General features: G+C 38.3%; 1 long non-coding RNA gene across 2 annotated transcripts in view; it reads left to right on the top strand.

The window, feature by feature from the left end:
• Positions 1-12648: 12648 nt before the first annotated feature.
• Positions 12649-19346, top strand: part of LOC138406811 (uncharacterized) — a 30009-nt gene continuing 23311 nt past the window's right edge. The window contains exons 1-3 of one of the 2 annotated variants that reach the window (XR_011240206.1): positions 12649-13088; positions 13499-13613; positions 14530-15034. This is a non-coding gene — a long non-coding RNA (uncharacterized lncRNA). Of the gene's footprint in view, positions 13089-13498; positions 13614-14529; positions 15035-19346 lie in introns of those variants that run through there. The other variant, XR_011240207.1, reaches the window with a different exon arrangement.

Genomic DNA, 19346 nt, shown 5'->3' with positions numbered 1-19346 from the left:
AGGGAAAATATAACCTGCATGAAACTAATAACACGGTGTCGCTATTGGTATTAAACTGAGAGCAGGTCCAGGAGAAAGACCTGCAGGTGATTTTTGCTTTATTTTCCCAAATAACTATTTAAAATAGAAATGTTAATAATATTCTTGGTGATATGGAGAATAATGTTATTAAGATTTTAAAAAAATAACGATAATTATCACGAAAAATGTCACGAAAATTTTTTTTAAATTTAAAGTCAGATTTTTGGTCATGGGTGAAGATTGTGTTTTAAAACTCTGTAGATGAGAATGCACCAATATAAAATCTTTGTAATATATTATTGATTGCTATGAAAATTAAATTGCAATAATTATCGTTGCTTTAATATTGCTCAGCCCAACACAAGCCCCATATTCACCATTTGTTATCAACATTTAAACATTTGATCGTGGTTTATAACACAGATACAAGTGTTTTTAATACTTATTTATGTTTTTGTTATCATAATCATAAATCCTTCTATAGGTACCCACAAGCGGAAACAGAGGTATAAACAGATAATTAATGACAAAACCCTTTAATTTTATTATATGCATATATAGATATATATATATATACACGCTTTAAATTATTAACACTATAAAACATCCATATAACCATGCATGTACCGCTGCATTGTGGTTGTAAACCTGTTATTAGATGTTTGTATACTACGTATGCAGGTTTTATCACAGCAGACATTTTGACGTGAGATGTTTCTGAACATGGAATCAATGAGCTGCAGTTGTTAATGTCATTATTTTGACACCTGTGAAAAATTTAGTTTTCTTACAAATGTTTTTATTTAAAATTGAGCAAAAAATATCAATAGTAAGACTGAGGTAGCACTTGGTTCACCCACCTTTACATCCCTGTTTGCATCGTGCAGGGTGCTGGGAGGTGACACGGGCCCGGGGGATTTCCCAGTGCGTCACAGAGCACCGGGCTCTGGGGCCCAGAGGTGCTCTCGGCTACCAGGGAGCCTCAGGCCCATCTTAGCAACCGGAGAGGTCTTGTTGCTGATAAACAGCAGAGGAGTGGCAAGACAACAACAAACAAACAACACATTTCATATATATCTTAGAATGCAGAGATTCATTTCAATAGTACCAAATATATCTACTCCCCAGGTATTTAACGTGGATTTTATGTAGCAAACATATACTGTATTTCAATACACTGTTATATCAACTTCTATTTATATATTTAACATATTCACACTAAATCTATAATAACTATTGAAAGTATTCTGGGTTGAAATTAATATCAAGATATTTTTTGTAAATTCCTGTCCAGTCAAAACACTTAAAACATAATCTTTGGTGGAAAGCAAGTATATTTACGTAGTTACTACACCTAAGTACAATTTGAAAGTTGTACTTTACTTAAGTGTTTTACTACTTTATACTTCTACTCTGATACATTTAGGAGAGAAATGTCCTTTTGACTTTTATCTGAAAAGTTATAGATACTTTGCTCAAAACATATTTATTATAATAAGTAAACAATTTGGATTCAATGAAAAACACATAATTAGTTAACAGAATTTAACATATTGCTAAAGATGAACTCTCCATCAATATATCACATCTGATTTAACCTGCTGTCACATTAAAATGCTACTTACACATTAATGCTTTAATATGAACAATTATTCAGTCAAATATAAATGTTTGAATGCAGGAACTTTACTTAAAATGGATTAAAGCTTTTCTATTGCTATTTTTACTTCACTAATTAATCTCTATACTTCATCCAGCACTGGGGCAACCTATGAGGAGCAACTGTGACCAAACATAGTAACATCATTCTTACTTTCTAGCATATTGATATTTTCTTGTCTTTACTCCTTCTACACTTTTTTAGAAGAATGATTCAAACTCTGTTTTTTTAAATTTCCTTTTACATGGTACTCTCCTTCATTCCTCCGAATCATCCCCAAAGTAACATAATGAAGGAGAAAATCTAGTTCCCTGGTTCCCACCGGAGTAGACCGACCGGACCAGAGTGATTCGCACATTAATGAGACAGCCTCCTGAGTTGCTGCGTAAGCAGATGACCGTGCAAACCAAGGCAACCAATACAGCCTGAATAGACAAAACTACTGGGTTATTGACAGAGGGAAACTTAAATCAATGGAGAGTGGGCACCGTTAATGAGTCGCTACTAAGCTCTTCAGATTAATTCAGATAATACTCTCATACTGGCACGACGCTGAGGCTGCTGTTTGCTAATAAAACCTTTCTGCAAAATGCACATTGACAGAAGAATTCAGCAACATCCTCAAATATTTATAAATATGTTGTCGACATATGTGATTTGCAAAACAAAGTAAAGTGTTTGAATATTACACTTGAATAAAGTTAGGAAACTTCGAGAAGATAGATTAAAACAAGTACTGATGCTTCTGAGGCTTGAAAAACCTACATTTTCCATGAGGTGTTTTTATCTTTCCGACTTCCTCCAAAGCCACACAAGATATTTTACAACTTCCGACCAACTATCAAATGAGACGTATAAACTGAGGAATAAAGTTTGCAGATGATTATCAAAAAAGTTGCAGATTCATTCTCTTTGAAGTGACTCAACAATCGATCATCTAATTGTCACGGCTCTGGACTGGAGCGGGAGAAAGTCAGACGTATGGAGAGAACAGAAGGAGGGAGACAGAACCTGGCTAACGCAACATCGCACATTGATTTCTCCGATAGTCTCACCTCCACTGAATATATTACAGCTAAATTAGACGACGCAGAGACTCGAGCAATAAAAAATGTCTGCAGTTCGCTATTGTCAGGTCAGCTGTTGCAATTATAGTATCTATTTAGTGCTCCCACACCCACACATGCACATCAATCAAGACAATGCACCGGGGGGAATAGCCTCACAAACAGCTTTTATTACGAAAGTGTAAGTAACTGGATACAGGAGGATGCAAAGCTCTTTCAATTACTGTTTTATTAACATGGGGTTTAAAAGACGATATTGAAACAACAGCTGGGGGGACCCGCAGACGGAGGAGGGATTTCTCTGGAATGACATCAGGATCGTTGGCATAGACGGCAAATAACACTCGGGCCAACTGTGAACGTAGAGACACACCAAGGCTGCACAGGCCTTCACGTAAACAGACGGGATTATAGTTTTAAAATCACAGCAGTTGGTGGAAAGATTAGATTATTATTCGTAAGACATGCACAGATAAATTGTTTTGTATGATAATACAAGACTACGTGTCTACAGCCGATACAATCCTGAGTCAGTCTCAGCGTTCAATCATCCATGTCCCATACACTAACATGGAGGAGGGGTTTATGACCCATACTGCATCCAGCCACCAGGGGGCAATCAAGATGATTTGGCTTCACTTCAGGAGACCAGTTGTGTCGTCCATCTTTATTTACAGTCTATGGTTTGCATTTTCGGCACAGCAGTGCTTTTAGCTAAATGCTTCCATCAGCTTGCTACTATGCTAACAATGAAAATACCAACATGCAGATGATTTGCAGGTTCTTCGTCTTAGTATAGCATGTTAGCATGGTAGCTTCTGCTAGGGGTGTCATAGGGAATCCATCCAAGCCTCATGATGACACTTGAGAAAAGTAATGGGATCAGGAAAGTCATTGAACTTAGTCCTCTGGGGAATATGATCTAAATAAAACTTTGTGCTGATCCCTGACATTTTGGGATATTTCACACAATAAGTAAACGGATGACATGTTGTTGCTGCTACAAAAAATTCAGAGGTTCAGTAGTCTGTAGGATTTATCCTCTGAGAACCATGAATGTGACCATCAATCAAATCACACTTTTCACAGACTCTAATTTAACCCTGATGCACCATATTCCACAAACATCATTACTTCTCCATGTGCAGCGCTAAGACCTAAGAAATCCTTTTCTCAGGGAACAAACTTTACATAATCGAGCAGAGGAGCTGACGGGTCAAAACAATTGGATTTCACTCCAAGGGAACAGGGCTTGTAAAATAGTAACAGTGCCGCCCTGAAAGCAGCTTGAGGATTTTTGCTGAAGTAGCTCATGTATAATTCAACAGCCTAAAACTGCACTGGGGTTTGCCCTCTTCTCTGCTGCTTCGAGAATTTGTGACAAAGGGAAAAGCAGCAAATCCACAGGGGGCCTGATACTAACCGACATACACTGATAGTAAAACATATGCAATGTAGCTGAAGTGTGTGATTAGTCTGCTCGGCCTCTTTCATTTTCATTTAGTGGAGCTTTGAGGTGGGAGGACAAAGTGCAGCCTGTCGGGAGGAAGTGTTCCCAGTAAAAATATCTTTTCAAGGGTACAGCTTGTGCACCTTGCAGAGAAAGATGTGTCTGATGCTAAATTGGGCGAAGAGTGACTGTGGGGAAAAGAAGCGAGGCAGAGGTGACTTTTACGCCGGCTACAAATCCCAACAGTGACACAGCAGATTTCAAGCATAACGTCATAAGGCAGCGACAGTGAGAAAATAGGTGTTTCTTACCACAGCCGGTGATCTAACCCTGGTCAGAGATCACAACACACACACACAATGTCCATAGTTACTCACCTCCTGTTTTCTTTATAATAGACTATAGACTGTATATAAAGATGGACGACCTGTTTCCTCCTCCTCTCACCATCCAGAAATGAAGCCAAAATAACTCAGATATGTATTTAACGTGTACTTTGACTTTTTAGTTTGGTCCATGTCCCATCCACCAGCATGATGGAGGTGGGGTTTATGACCCATACTGAGGCCAGCCAACAGGGGGCGATCAACATGCTTTGGCTTTTCTTTTTTGGGAGCTGTCATGTCGAGAGTCTTCTGAAGTCCACATATCAGACATTATTGAATCATCATTTTTTTGGATTTAGGATTTCTCGTTCTCGTTAAAAGTTACGATTAAATCTTCAATCTTGACATAAAATGCTCAGAAAATTTCAGAAAATTTCCAGCTCCAGAGCAGCTACTAATTGTGGTGAAACCGTTCTACCAACGTTCGTCTCACACTGACCTTCAGCACAAGGGAAACCAGTCTAACATCCTGTCCTGGTGCTTTTACAACAAATAAAATGCAAATAACAAGAACAAAGTCCCGTCTGATGTGTCCTCAGAGTATTTCTTTAGTGCTCCACGTGTTGACAGCTCAAAACAATCAAAACAAACTCATTTGACTAAATGAAAACAAATTCATTTGACTAAATGAATTTGTTTTGAGGAGCTTCAAAGCAGAGCCATACTTTTCATTATTCAAATCACACACTGATGGAAGAACAAAACATTGTGGTGAAATGTTCTGGCCTTTGCTTCGGAACAAATGACTCTGCACTCTGAAGGATGTACTCTGCCTCCTATCAGGACCATTGACCTTCTGTTAAACTCAGTAATCACATTCTCACCCTGGAGAGCTGCAAGATGCTTTAACTTCGCTTCAACAAGATGTGATCCAACAGTGTTGTGGGCGTCACATGTCAGCCTGTGTCACCATAAAGAGTGTGAGCTCAGCACGACTGTCAATTCACGAAACCCTTAGCATGAGGTCCTGAAAACTGGCTGAACCACAGGGCTGCCAATGTCTGTGTTTCGTAGAGGAGTTTATCTCTTGTCCCAACATTAAGGACTTTACGGCCCATTTTTCCTGGAATTTCACAGAGGGGCTGCATGTGAGAACGAGAGTCAGTCACTCGTGACATTTTCCAGGACTTTTCCAGCCAGTTCCCCAGTAAAATGTAAAATGACTGATCCAATGGGAGGAAACAGCAGGAAAATGTCTGCAGAGTTCACAGCGAGCGAGTGTATGCTCCAGACGCCACCTCTCACATGAATGTTACTAAAATGTTCCTGTTGTTGTGAACACGCCTGACCCGGAGAATCTCCTGCTGCATTCCTCATATGTGGAAGGCAAAATCTGTAAAAAAGGGTTTTGTAAAAAATCTCCAATAGTTCTAAAGTAGAGTCAAAAGTGATGAGATGCTCACGTTTTCCAGAAAGTTCCCATTTCAGAGATTTTCTAGTTACATGAAATAAACGGGGGTTTGGTCAGAGCTAGTTGTTCCTTCAAAGCCAGAACTGGCAGACTTGCTTGAGGCCACGAGGAAGGCTCTGTTTACGTGGCGGCCATGCTGAAAAGTCAGACAGTTTGGTTTATGGCTGGAGGAAGAGATAGAGATCAGAGGAGGTGTCAGCTGCTGAGTCTGCAGCCGACTCGCCTGGCTCCTCTTCCCTCTCTCCCAGGAACCCAACACCGAGCCAGGCCACCAGGACCAGGCAGGAGAATGCGAGGAATTCTCCCAACACATTTGCTCACTGCTTTGCACGTTCTCACTCCTGTGGGATGTGAAGAGTGCCGCCGGGGCCACGAGGATGCGACCACCTTGCTCCGCAGCGGGCGAGGGGCATCGAGGGGCGGCGAGGAGCGTCGGCTCACTGCAATTTGGCTGATGGGTCGGGGAGAGCGTCAGGAATGGCCTCGCTGCTGAGAGAGTGAGTCATCCTGGACCGAGCTGCTGTCACTCTGCCAGTACAACAAAGATCAGATCATTTATTTTTGTCACGGCCCCTGCTGGATGAAACCTAAACCCACAAGGAGTCGATCAAAGGTTCTGGCTCCCGGCCCGTCATGAAGAGCAACTAATAACAAATGATATTCAAGACTGATCCGCAGGAATCACTGTCGAGTTGTGATTTACCCAGACTCTGTTTCTTTTTTAAACAAACTCCAAGACTCTACGGAAAGACTTGAAGCACAGAAGACTTTCAGTTGACATAACTGGAGTAATATAAGTTTCCGTTGGGTGCGCAGCCTTAACTGAAACAGTCCTAATAGGTCAAAGGGCAAACGGGCAGCAGTCTGCACAAGCCTGTGACTTTCAGCGCTGGTGCAAACTGTCAAACTAGAATCAAAGCTGAAACACTGCAGATGACTTGGCAGAAAGTGACTGAAGTGAGGAGGTTCGATCCCCAGATCCTTCAGTCAGCATGCCAAAGTGTCCCCGGGCGAGATACTGAGCTGTGAGAGTGTGTTTGTGTGCGTAAATGGGTGAATGTGACTCGTAGTGTAACGTGCATTGAGAAAAGAAATGTTTCTAAATATCGTCTGTTTACCGATAAGATGAGACGCTCAGCAGAATTTAATACTTTAACAAAAACATTATTAGGATTTTAATGACATGGTAAGGTGGTTTATAATTATATAAATGGTAAGACATGTATTGTGTGTTATGCCACACACTGGATATAAGAGGGCCCAAAAATGAAGCCAAATCATCTCAATCGCCCCCTGGTGGCTGACTGCAGTAGAGGCCATTACACCCTTGCCTCCTCCATGTTAACAGACGCGACGCGGACATGGTTTCTGTCATTTTAGGTGGTTCAAATGACACAAGTAGTTATTTTTCGTTTTTTAAAATTATTTATTTGATGCTTTTAAAAACGGGGTGAAACATCATGATTGAGGAAGTCGAGACATGTCGTTCATCAGCCTGAGCTGATGGTGAAGAAGAAATTCCAATAATTTATTCCAGATGTAACTTCCTGCACGTGCTTCCAAAGTGTCGTCACAAAGCTGGAGGATGGCGGACAGACTTCAAATTCATGAATTATGTTATTGGATTAAAATGAGGATTCGTTAAAAGCCTGTCTGATCATGCCCCCGCTGCCCTAATGAATACAAATCTGTTTCTAGTGGTCGCATTGCTGTTATCAGGAGATTGATTTCTCTGTAACGAGACAGAAAAAGCAAAGTTTGAACAGGAAATGTGATTGTCAGTGTAGAAAAGGCTCCAGCTGCACCTCAGTGGAGTCCCCATCACTCCTCCTCTGACATGTTGACATCGCCCTCTGGTGTCAAACAGATGTTAGGACATCCAGGGACTGAAGGATAACTCACTGCATTGCAGCATCAGGCCACAGGCACAACATGAGGTTTGACTGGGATCAATATCACTTTACTTTGAATTAAACTTGTGAGAATATAAGAATTAGATATTTATACAGATATATTTATGCACTGAGTGTTTTCAAAAGCACATAACTTGAGATGAGATGTATAACGATGCGTGCACGGCTCAACATAGTAAAGAAAACAGTGTCATCCTCTGCAATGCAGGTGGTGGAATATCTGAGTGGAATATCAAAATCTAACACAATAACCTCAGGAGATTATCTGATGACTAATTGAACCGTGAGCCAGAGCTACAGGGAATGTCCACGATTGTGTTTGTGCTCTGACAGATTTGTCATTTTACTGTGAGAAGTTGAGTGTTTTCACTAAATGAGAAAGATTTCATGTCCATTGATCATCTGTACTCTTTGTGCATGAATCAGAGTCCCTACACCGAGCATGCAGACACTTATCGCCCATTATAGATGCCTGTGTGTGTGTGTGTGTTTTGTGCAGCACCGGGGAGCTACAGTATGTACTTAATGGAAACATGCACCACAAAGAATCTGATCCAGCTGATCCATCAACAAAAGAGGCAGCGGCGAGCGCAGTGCATCCCAGGCACGACGGGACACAAGTCACCGAGGTCTCATGTGCTCGCGTCCTTTTGCCTGTGACCTCCCCGTCCAAAGGTCGCCCTAATGAGATGGCTCCCCGGGTGCCCTTCAAGTGCCACGCTGGAGCGCAGGAAACAATGCTGCCTCACACAAGCTATTTTGAATGGTGTCACGGTGTAAAAGTGGCAGAGCTGAATTATTGTCAGCCCTTTGATGCTGTTTATATCCCTGCTGTCCCGTCAACACATATAATCATGCTGCAGTGTCCCATCCAGGGACTGATATTGCCAATAACGCTGCCCAAAAAACACAAAAACACCAACGTCTCGTCACAATGATTCAGCACAAAAGCTTTTCAAAGCCTCAATGTCTCTTTTTCTTTTTCCCATGCCGGAGTCGAGACACAAATGCGGTGCCAAGATAAATCTGAGGGGGTCAACGGATGATTTAAAGAGCATCCCACTGATTTAGTGCTGTACTCCTATAATAATGCCAGATTTACAATGTCACGTTTCTAAAAAGCATCGAGAATTGCTGCAGCAGAAGCAGAGATATCCTCTTTTCTTAAATTAATACTTTCTTCTCCTTTGTTAAAACCTACAAACAAATGACACACAAACCCACAAAGGAAGCTCAAATTCATACTAATGCTGCTTTCATGTTGCAACATAATTATCGTAATGATCAGTTTCCAAAGAGTTCGTGTCAACATCCAGGTCCTAATTACAAGGAGAAAATAGGAAAATTGAAAGCTCCAATATTTCCGACTCGGCTCTTAATAACATGGAAGTGCCTGAAAACAATTGTTATGTTCTCAAGTGCACAGTATTTTAATTCTCACACCTCCAGCTCTGTATTCATTCAGCATCAGTGCAGCATAAAGTGTGACGAGGGGCCACTTTATGCTGCACTGATGTCTGGATGTTTTGACACATCAGCACAAGCTTTGCCTTTAAGTCACTTAAAGATGTCAAAAATCAAAACTACAGTCATATCCAAGAGTGAAACCAATTTTTGTATCATGCTGTGTCTTCCACAAAAGCCCACACATCCCTAAAACCTCTCTCGGCTTCTTCCTCTCCTTGCAATTTGCTTTGTGGCTGCCTCGTGTGTGCTCCCCCTCAAAAAAAAATCTGTCTGTGTAAACCATGCACTTAAGAAGACGAGGTCTCAGAAAACAAACTCCGGAAGCCACTGATTGACAGATCTGTCTGCCCACTCTGGTTCGCTGGCTAAATCCGCGGCTGCTGCGGCCTTGCTGTGGCTGCCACCGGTTCATGCCTGAAGGCTTCTGACGCGAGACCATTTCTAGGTTACAATAACAACAGCACACTGACACAACTCTGACGCCGGATATCCGAAACACTTAAAAAATAATCATCATCCCATTTTTAGTTTGAGGCTTGTAAATAACTGCTGCCCACCACCAATGATGTTTTTTTGTCATTGACAGAGACTTTTGTGTGTGTGAGGAGCTAAAAATACTTGAATTTGCAGCTTAAAAACACAAAAACAGAACAAATAACCTCCAGTAGAGAATTATATTCCACCAACATCTGTCCTGCATCTTATTTGACATGATTATTTGCCCAAAACGTCTCAGTAAAGACGCGTCTATTTTTTCCTCAGCCTGCGTGGAGTGTAAATAACAACAGTGCAGCCTCCACCTGCGGAACAACCATACAAGGAGAGCGAGCCCCACACAAAGTACCACTCTGAGAGGCTGCACACAACATAATGATGGCATTCACATCAGTGGTTGAGGGGGAAAACTGCCTCCTGACCACTTCCAACAACACGCTCAAATTAAGAGCGCTGATGACCTCACAGCCGCTGGATCCAGTCTGGTGACGCTGCTCCGGAGGAAAGTCACTTAGTTACTGCGGTTTTTTAAATATCTTGATCTGATCATTGGATCAAACAAGGAAGATTAATTATCACGTGTGGAAAAAGTCACAGAATGAAAGAAGCTGGCTCTTGAGGTTCTGGAGGTTTTCACATGTTGAAAGATTCTAAATGTTCTTTATAAAACCATGTCTGTGCATTTCATTACTTCATATTTCATACATGTACTGCTCGATGTAAACCAAATACTTTTTATATACAACTTATCATTTGAATTTGTCGAGAGTTTTACCCAACAATTGTTTTAAATTGTATTTTATTACCTTTTTCTTGATTATTTTAATTACAGGCATTCAGAAGTGAAGTTTTAAGTCAGTTATGTTTCCTGTGCACATAATTATAAGATCTGTAATGTGCACAGTCATGTTGAGTTACACTGAACAACTAAACTACATGTAGAGACAAACATAGTCGTTCTCTCTGAGAGAAAAGTCCTTGTTTGTTTTTCATTTTTTATTCTAAAGCGTTTCTCATTGAGGTAAATTGATTATTTATGATTTCTTTGAAGAAATACTTAATTTGAAGAGCTTAGACAGCTTTACAATGTGATCTTAAGAATCTTATATAAAATATTATACTGAAGCGCTTAAAATGCTTGGTCTAATTTATTTTCTTAATGTGTACCTGCTGTGCTTTGTATGTAAATAGTGTTAGTTGTGTGTTTTGTGTATCTTGTTCTTTGCACACGTCTTTAATGAAAAGAGAGAGTCAGACATTTCATCATTGCAACATTATCTCTGGTGTCCGGGGGGGGCACTTGTACTCGCATAAATAATATAATTAATCATTAAAGAGACAATTAAGATAAAATCCAAAAGAAAAGCTAATTAAGGTGAGTTTCATGAAGGACTTAAAAGATGATGTCACAGACCAACAGTATCTCTGTATTTTTTTATTATAAGATAATTTCACTCTCACTAATTCAATGTTTGAGGCGTCTGTGAAGTATATGAGCGTCTCATTCGCCACTGAGCACAAATGCACATGTTCCAAATGAACAATACGTACATTGAGTTCAGGATTTAGTTTCATTGAACATCATGCGCTTAAATATTTTTAACTCGGGACAATTTCCAGTGCACAACTTTTGCCAGAGTCATAATCTCGGCGGGTGTTTCTACTTTTAGTTTGGTGAAGCGTGGATGTACAATGGTCACGTGACTTTGTTTGGGAACATATAGCATAGGAGTGGTAGGCCGTGCAATTTTCACCCCAGCAACATAAATCTAAATCACTTCCTGTTGTTAAAAATAAAGGTCTGCACTGAAAGGTGCCAGATAAACGAGACTGTTTACGTCACGATTATGTTAAATGTGGTAAAATGTAGGTTTATGATTAACGTGGTGGTTTAAAAAAAAAAATCACCTGTTGTTGCAACATTTGTTTCCAGAACACAACATAAACATCTATATGTGTGAAAGTGTGATGTTGTGGCCGCAGTGTTTGCATGACAGGATCTGATATTTTGGTCATGGCTGTGGGCAGCACTGGAGGAGTTTAGGAATGTGTGACCACAGGGCCCTTTGGCCCCACAGTGCATGTCTTCCTCCCTTGTCTGGATACAAAGACACGGACCATCACATCCCTGAACGTCTCCTCCAGGTCCACTGCCTGACAAACCACTGCTGACAGCCTCCCACTCACAAACTGGAAAATGACAACCCTTGGGACGAATGTTGCTCTCTTAGAAGTGCAGTAAAAACTGAGCGATTTCCTTTTCACTGCACTTCAGAGGGAGCTGTGATTGCTTCCGCCCTGAGCGTGGGCGTGTGGGTGGCTGAGGACATGTCAGGTTCATGTCAATCAGCAGGTCAGTCTCTGGGCCCACTGTGACGTGAGGCCCTCAAGCTCCAGACTCTCACTGCCACCTGCTGGCTGCATGGATGTAGTGTATGGAAGTGAATCAGTCTCATCAGATTTTCACATTTTAAAACCTTTGAATTTCTAGTACTGAATTTAAAACATTTTTATTTTTTATTTAAATTATGTTTTTGTATTTTTTTGCTGCTGAATTTATGTCTTCAATTTTTTTCAAGAAGTATTTTTCACAATGTTCACAAATCCAGATTCAAATATTCAACTTTTAAAAACTCAAAGTCTAGAAACTTAAGTTCTTAAATTCGAGTGCTACAAATCAGATCACACATCCGGGGATTCCAGGGAAAAGCAATCGATTGTGTCACATCGAGCCAAAGATCCGGCCAATGAGCTCATGTCCCAGTGGTCACGTGACTCCTGAGAGTCAGACGAGAGCAGGAGATTCACGCTCACGTTGTCTGTGATTCTGTCGGTGTCAGTCTCTGGAGAAAGTTTTTTCTTTACACCGACAAGATGTCTGTGAGCGAGGACCCTGTTAGCTTTGATTTCACCGAGTTTACGGCCTGTTCTCCGGTAACAGCAGCCCCGGAGGAGCCGGTGTCTCCGGGCTGTTCGGTGAGTAAACTCCCGATCTCCTGTCTTCCAGTCTGGATCTTCACACGTGTTCAGTCACCGTGTGTTTCTGTGGGTTCTGACCGGAGCAGAGGAAACTGTCAGCACGCTCAGTTACTGCCCCCGGTCAATGTGAATTACGATGCTAACCGAGCTAGCTAGTCGCCCGATAGCTTTGCAGTGCAGTTCCCTCCGCGCAGCTAACCTGTGCTAACCAGGTGTTGAAGTGAAGCTCGATTAAAAAGGTGAGTGTAAAAAGTCCACGTGGTGATGGTTCAGCTCGACACATGTTTGGAGACTTCTCACACGTGGTTGAACAGGGGCTTTAACTTTCAGTGTGTTGTTGTGATCTGTGCTGAATGTTGTTGATCAGGTAAAAAGTTGTGTAGTGAAGTGGTGGTCACATGATACTGACTGTGTAGAGCAAACACAAAATAAGTGAAATAAACTTTTATGATGACATTCAGTCTGATGATTTCTCCTGGGCTGTGGATGTTGGATTTCTCGGAGCCAGTGTCTTTATTTCTACTTTAATCTGATTATTTGATTCTGATGTGATCATGTTTGATTGTTACAACTTAAACATTATTTCCCTTTTTCTCTCTGCCGACGTGCTTTTCTATACATTTTCTTCAATCATCCATTAATCTACCAGAGGCTGAAGGACTGAAGCTGGAGTTGATGATGATGATGATGACGACGTGAAACAACTGGACCTCATCCAGTGATCAGATGACTGGTGTCAGCAGAACAAAGAACTCATGTATGAGGTCTGTATGATAATTGTGATTTCTATAACAAATGTTTACCGCTGTTAACACCTTAAAAGTATGTATTAGAAATGAAATCTCTTCAATGTTTACGTAACCTCTGATATCTATGATTAAACCTTACTTGGTAGATTTTACATTGACTACAGGTGACATGCCTGGTTTGTGCAAACAGGACACTTTGGTGAATGAATGTTTTCATTCATAAGATACGAGTTAACACTTCGCTCATGTGTCTTATAACATTTTAACGATCAATGATTGATTTGATTCAAACCGAAATGTAAAATACGTCTGATTAATTTCAAATTCCAACAACACGTTCATCAAAGTGTTCTTGTTTGATTTTAATTCTGTGCATGTTGCTACTGTGACTTAATGACCAGATGTGCTCCTTAGAATTATGAATAGTAAAAGTTTCATAGATAACTTTATTGCACATTAAACTACATTAAGTTGTAATCCAACAAAAAATGAAATACAGTTGTCGATCCAGATAAACATGATCTTGACTATAGGAAGAGGAATCTCTGCTGGCTTAATATGTATATCGAGTATAATTTACAGAAGAAATGTTAGAATTGTGAAAGCACAATAGTAAAGTAGTATTTCATGTAAATCTTACGGCACCTGTTGCAGTTGTCTGTTTACTGTAAGAGAAAAGACCAAAAACTGGAGGAATACAAGCTGCTCTTACATTTATTTATTATTTATTTAAATGTTAAACCATGTGTAGTTTAACTGTAATGATGGTGATGGGGGAAATTAAAATGTAGTTTAATTTATTTTTTCTCTATATTTTCCACTTATACCTGTTACTTCAGATATAGTTCATGTGCAGGTTCTTACAATATGTTTTGCTCATCTTAACTATCTCACACACATGATAAACTTATTATTATTCATTTTCTTGCAGTGTCAGGTCCTGTTTTCAAATGATGGAAATCTGTCAGAATAATCCAGACTTGTGACAGTCACACAGCTGTGTGTGGTCCACTGAAGCTGGAAGGTTCCTGGGAAACTGTTACTACAGTGACTATGAGAGGAACAGAGACAGGATTGACTTTGGATCAGAGAACCAGGACTGCCGATCACCACCACCACGATTGAGAGTCAGCCTCTGTTAGGACTAAACGAAAAGGCAGCTGATGATGATGATGTGCGTACTACAAGTGACACCAGCTATTTGTTCTTGTAATATGAAATCTAATTAAACATTTCTGAGCCTAAAGTGCAAATATTTGAGTTGAGTGTGTCTTACAGTTGTTAAAATGTTTAAAGATGGTGACAATTGAATGTTAAGTTTTTGTGAGCTTTTTTTCCCTTTAAATATATTCAGTGAAATCCTACATGACAGGAATGATGTTTGACAGTCAGAATGAAAGATGGCACTTGGAAATAAATCAGTTTACTTGAATTGAGTCATAGATTCATAATCTTTTTTCCAAATAAAGGAAAACCAAATTGCACATTTAAAACAGATTTATTACGTTTTTATCATGTTTCGAGAGACATACCAACCTATGACTTTTCTGTAAATTTTGAACGACATACCAACCTATGACTTTTCTGTAAATTTTGAACGACATACTAACCTATGACTTTTTGTACAATTTTGAACGACATACTAACCTATGACTTTTTGTGCAATTTGGAACGACATACTAACCTATGACTTTTTTTTTGTAAAATTTGGAACGACATACTAACCTATGACTTTTTTTGGTAAAATTTTGAACGACATACTAACCTATGACTTTTTTGGCTAAAATTTGAACGACATACTAACCTATGACTTTTTGTGCAATTTTGAACGACATAATAGCCTATGACTTTTTTGTGCAATTTGGAACGACATACTAACCTATGACTTTTTGTGCAATTTTGAACGACATAATAGCCTATGACTTTTTTGTGCAATTTGGAACGACATACTAACCTATGACTTCTTTGGGTAAAATTTCGAACGACATACTAACCTATGACTTTTTGTGCAATTTTGAACGACATACTAACCTATGACTTTTTTTGTAAAATTTGAAACGACATACTAACCTATGACTTTTTGTGGTAAAATTTCGAACGACATACTAACCTATGACTTTTTTGGCTAAAATTTGAACGACATACTAACCTATGACTTTTTGTGCAATTTTGAACGACATACTAACCTATGACTTTTTGTGGTAAAATTTTGAACGACATACTAACCTATGACTTCCTTGGGTAAAATTTCGAACGACATACTAACCTATGACTTTTTTGGGTAAAATTTCGAACGACATACTAACCTATGACTTTTTTTTGTAAAATTTGAACGACATACTAACCTATGACTTTTCGTGCAATTTTGAACGACATACTAACCTATGACTTTTTTTGTAAATTTGGAACGACATACTAACCTATGACTTTTTGTGGAAAAATTTTGAAAGACATACTAACCTATGACTTTTTTTGTAAAATTTGAAACGACATACTAACCTATGACTTTTTGTGGTAAAATTTTGAACGACATACTAACCTATGACTTTTCGTGCAATTTTGAACGACATACTAACCTATGACTTTTTGTGCAATTTGGAACGACATACTAACCTATGACTTCTTTGGGTAAAATTTCGAACGACATACTAACCTATGACTTTTTTGGGTAAAATTTCGAACGACATACTAACCTATGACTTTTTTTTGTAAAATTTGAACGACATACTAACCTATGACTTTTTTTTGTAAAATTTGAACGACATACTAACCTATGACTTTTCGTGCAATTTTGAACGACATACTAACCTATGACTTTTTTGTGCAATTTTGAACGACATACTAACCTATGACTTTTTGTGCAATTTGGAACGACATACTAACCTATGACTTTTTTGTGCAATTTTGAACGACATACTAACCTATGACTTTTCGTGCAATTTTGAACGACATAATAACCTATGACTTTTTTGTGCAATTTGGAACGACATACTAACCTAAGACTTTTTTTTGTAAAATTTGGAACGACATACTAACCTATGACTTTTTTTTGTAAAATTTGGAACGACATACTAACCTATGACTTTTTTGGGGAAAATTTTGAACGACATACTAACCTATGACTTTTTTGTGAAATTTGGAACGACATACTAACCTATGACTTTTTGTGCAATTTTGAACGACATACTAACCTATGACTTTTTTGTACAATTTTGAACGACATACTAACCTATGACTTTTTTGTGCAATTTTGAACGACATACTAACCTATGACTTTTTTGGCTAAAATTTTGAACGACATACTTACCTATGACTTTTTTGTACAATTTTGAACGACATACTAACCTATGACTTTTTTTTGTAAAATTTGGAACGACATACTAACCTATGACTTTTTCATGCAATTTTGAACGACATACTAACCTATGACTTTTCGTGCAATTTTGAACGACATACTAACCTATGACTTTTTGTGCAATTTTGAACGCCATACTAACCTATGACTTTTTTGTAAAATTTGGAACGACATACTAACCTATGACTTTTTTGTGCAATTTTGAACGACATACTAACCTATGACTTTTTTGGCTAAAATTTGAACGACATACTAACCTATGACTTTTCGTGCAATTTTGAACGACATACTAACCTATGACTTTTTTTGTAAAATTTTGAACGACAAACTAACCTATGACTTTTTTGTGAAATTTGGAACAACATACTAACCTATGACTTTTTTTGGGGAAAATTTTGAACGACATACTAACCTATGACTTTTTTGTGCAATTTTGAACGACATACTAACCTATGACTTTTTTGTGCAATTTTGAACGACATACTAACCTATGACTTTTTTGGGTAAAATTTCGAACGACATACTAACCTATGACTTTTTTTTGTAAATTTTGAACGACATACTAACCTATGACTTTTTTGTGCAATTTGGAACGACATACTAACCTATGACTTTTTTTTGTAAAATTTGGAACGACATACTAACCTATGACTTTTTTTTGTAAAATTTGGAACGCCATACTAACCTATGACCTTTTTTGTAAAATTTTGAACGACATACTAACCTATGACTTTTTTGTGAAATTTGGAACGACATACTAACCTATGACTTTTTTTGGGGAAAATTTGGAACGACATACTAACCTATGACTTTTTTGGCTAAAATTTGGAACGACATACTAACCTATGACTTTTTTGTACTATTTTGAACGACATACTAACCTATGACTTTTTTGTAAAATTTGGAACGACATACTAACCTATGACTTTTTTGTGCAATTTTGAACGACATACTAACCTATGACTTTTTTGGCTAAAATTTGGAACGACATACTAACCTATGACTTTTTTTTGTAAAATTTGAACGACATACTAACCTATGACTTTTCGTGCAATTTTGAACGACATACTAACCTATGACTTTTTGTGCAATTTGGAACGACATACTAACCTATGACTTCTTTGGGTAAAATTTCGAACGACATACTAACCTATGACTTTTTTGGGTAAAATTTCGAACGACATACTAACCTATGACTTTTTTTTGTAAAATTTGAACGACATACTAACCTATGACTTTTCGTGCAATTTTGAACGACATACTAACCTATGACTTTTTGTGCAATTTGGAACGACATACTAACCTATGACTTCTTTGGGTAAAATTTCGAACGACATACTAACCTATGACTTTTTTGGGTAAAATTTCGAACGACATACTAACCTATGACTTTTTTTTGTAAAATTTGGAACGACATACTAACCTATGACTTTTTTGTGCAATTTTGAACGACATACTAACCTATGACTTTTCGTGCAATTTTGAACGACATAATAACCTATGACTTTTTTGTAAAATTTGGAATGACATACTAACCTATGACTTTTTTGTAAAATTTGGAACGACATACTAACCTATGACTTTTTGTAAAATTTGGAACGACATACTAACCTATGACTTTTTGTGCAATTTTGAACGACATACTAACCTATGACTTTTTTGTGCAATTTGGAACGACATACTAACCTATGACTTTTTGTGCAATTTTGAACGACATATTAGCCTATGACTTTTTTGTGCAATTTGAAACGACATACTAACCTATGACTTTTTGTGGTAAAATTTTGAACGACATAATAGCCTATGACTTTTTTGTGCAATTTGGAACGACATACTAACCTATGACTTTTTTGTGCAATTTGGAACGACATACTAACCTATGACTTTTTTGGGTAAAATTTCGAACGACATACTAACCTATGACTTTTTTGTGCAATTTCGAACGACATACTAACCTATGACTTTTTTTTGTAAAATTTGGAACGACATACTAACCTATGACTTTTTTTTGTAAAATTTGGAACGACATACTAACCTATGACTTTTTTGTGAAATTTGGAACGACATACTAACCTATGACTTTTTTGGGTAAAATTTCGAACGACATACTAACCTATGACTTTTTGTGCAATTTTGAACAACATAATAGCCTATGACTTTTTTGTGCAATTTGGAACGACATACTAACCTATGACTTTTTTTTGTAAAATTTTGAACGACATACTAACCTATGACTTTTTTGTGAAATTTGGAACGACATACTAACCTATGACTTTTTTGTAAAATTTGGAACGACATACTAACCTATGACTTTTTTGGCTAAAATTTGAACGACATACTAACCTATGACTTTTTGTGCAATTTTGAACGACATACTAACCTATGACTTTTTT

Source organism: Paralichthys olivaceus, chromosome 23 (genome assembly GCF_024713975.1).
Source record: "Paralichthys olivaceus isolate ysfri-2021 chromosome 23, ASM2471397v2, whole genome shotgun sequence".
In the NCBI taxonomy this organism is placed as follows: Eukaryota; Metazoa; Chordata; class Actinopteri; order Pleuronectiformes; family Paralichthyidae; genus Paralichthys; species Paralichthys olivaceus.
This window is presented reverse-complemented; position numbering and strand designations above follow the sequence as displayed.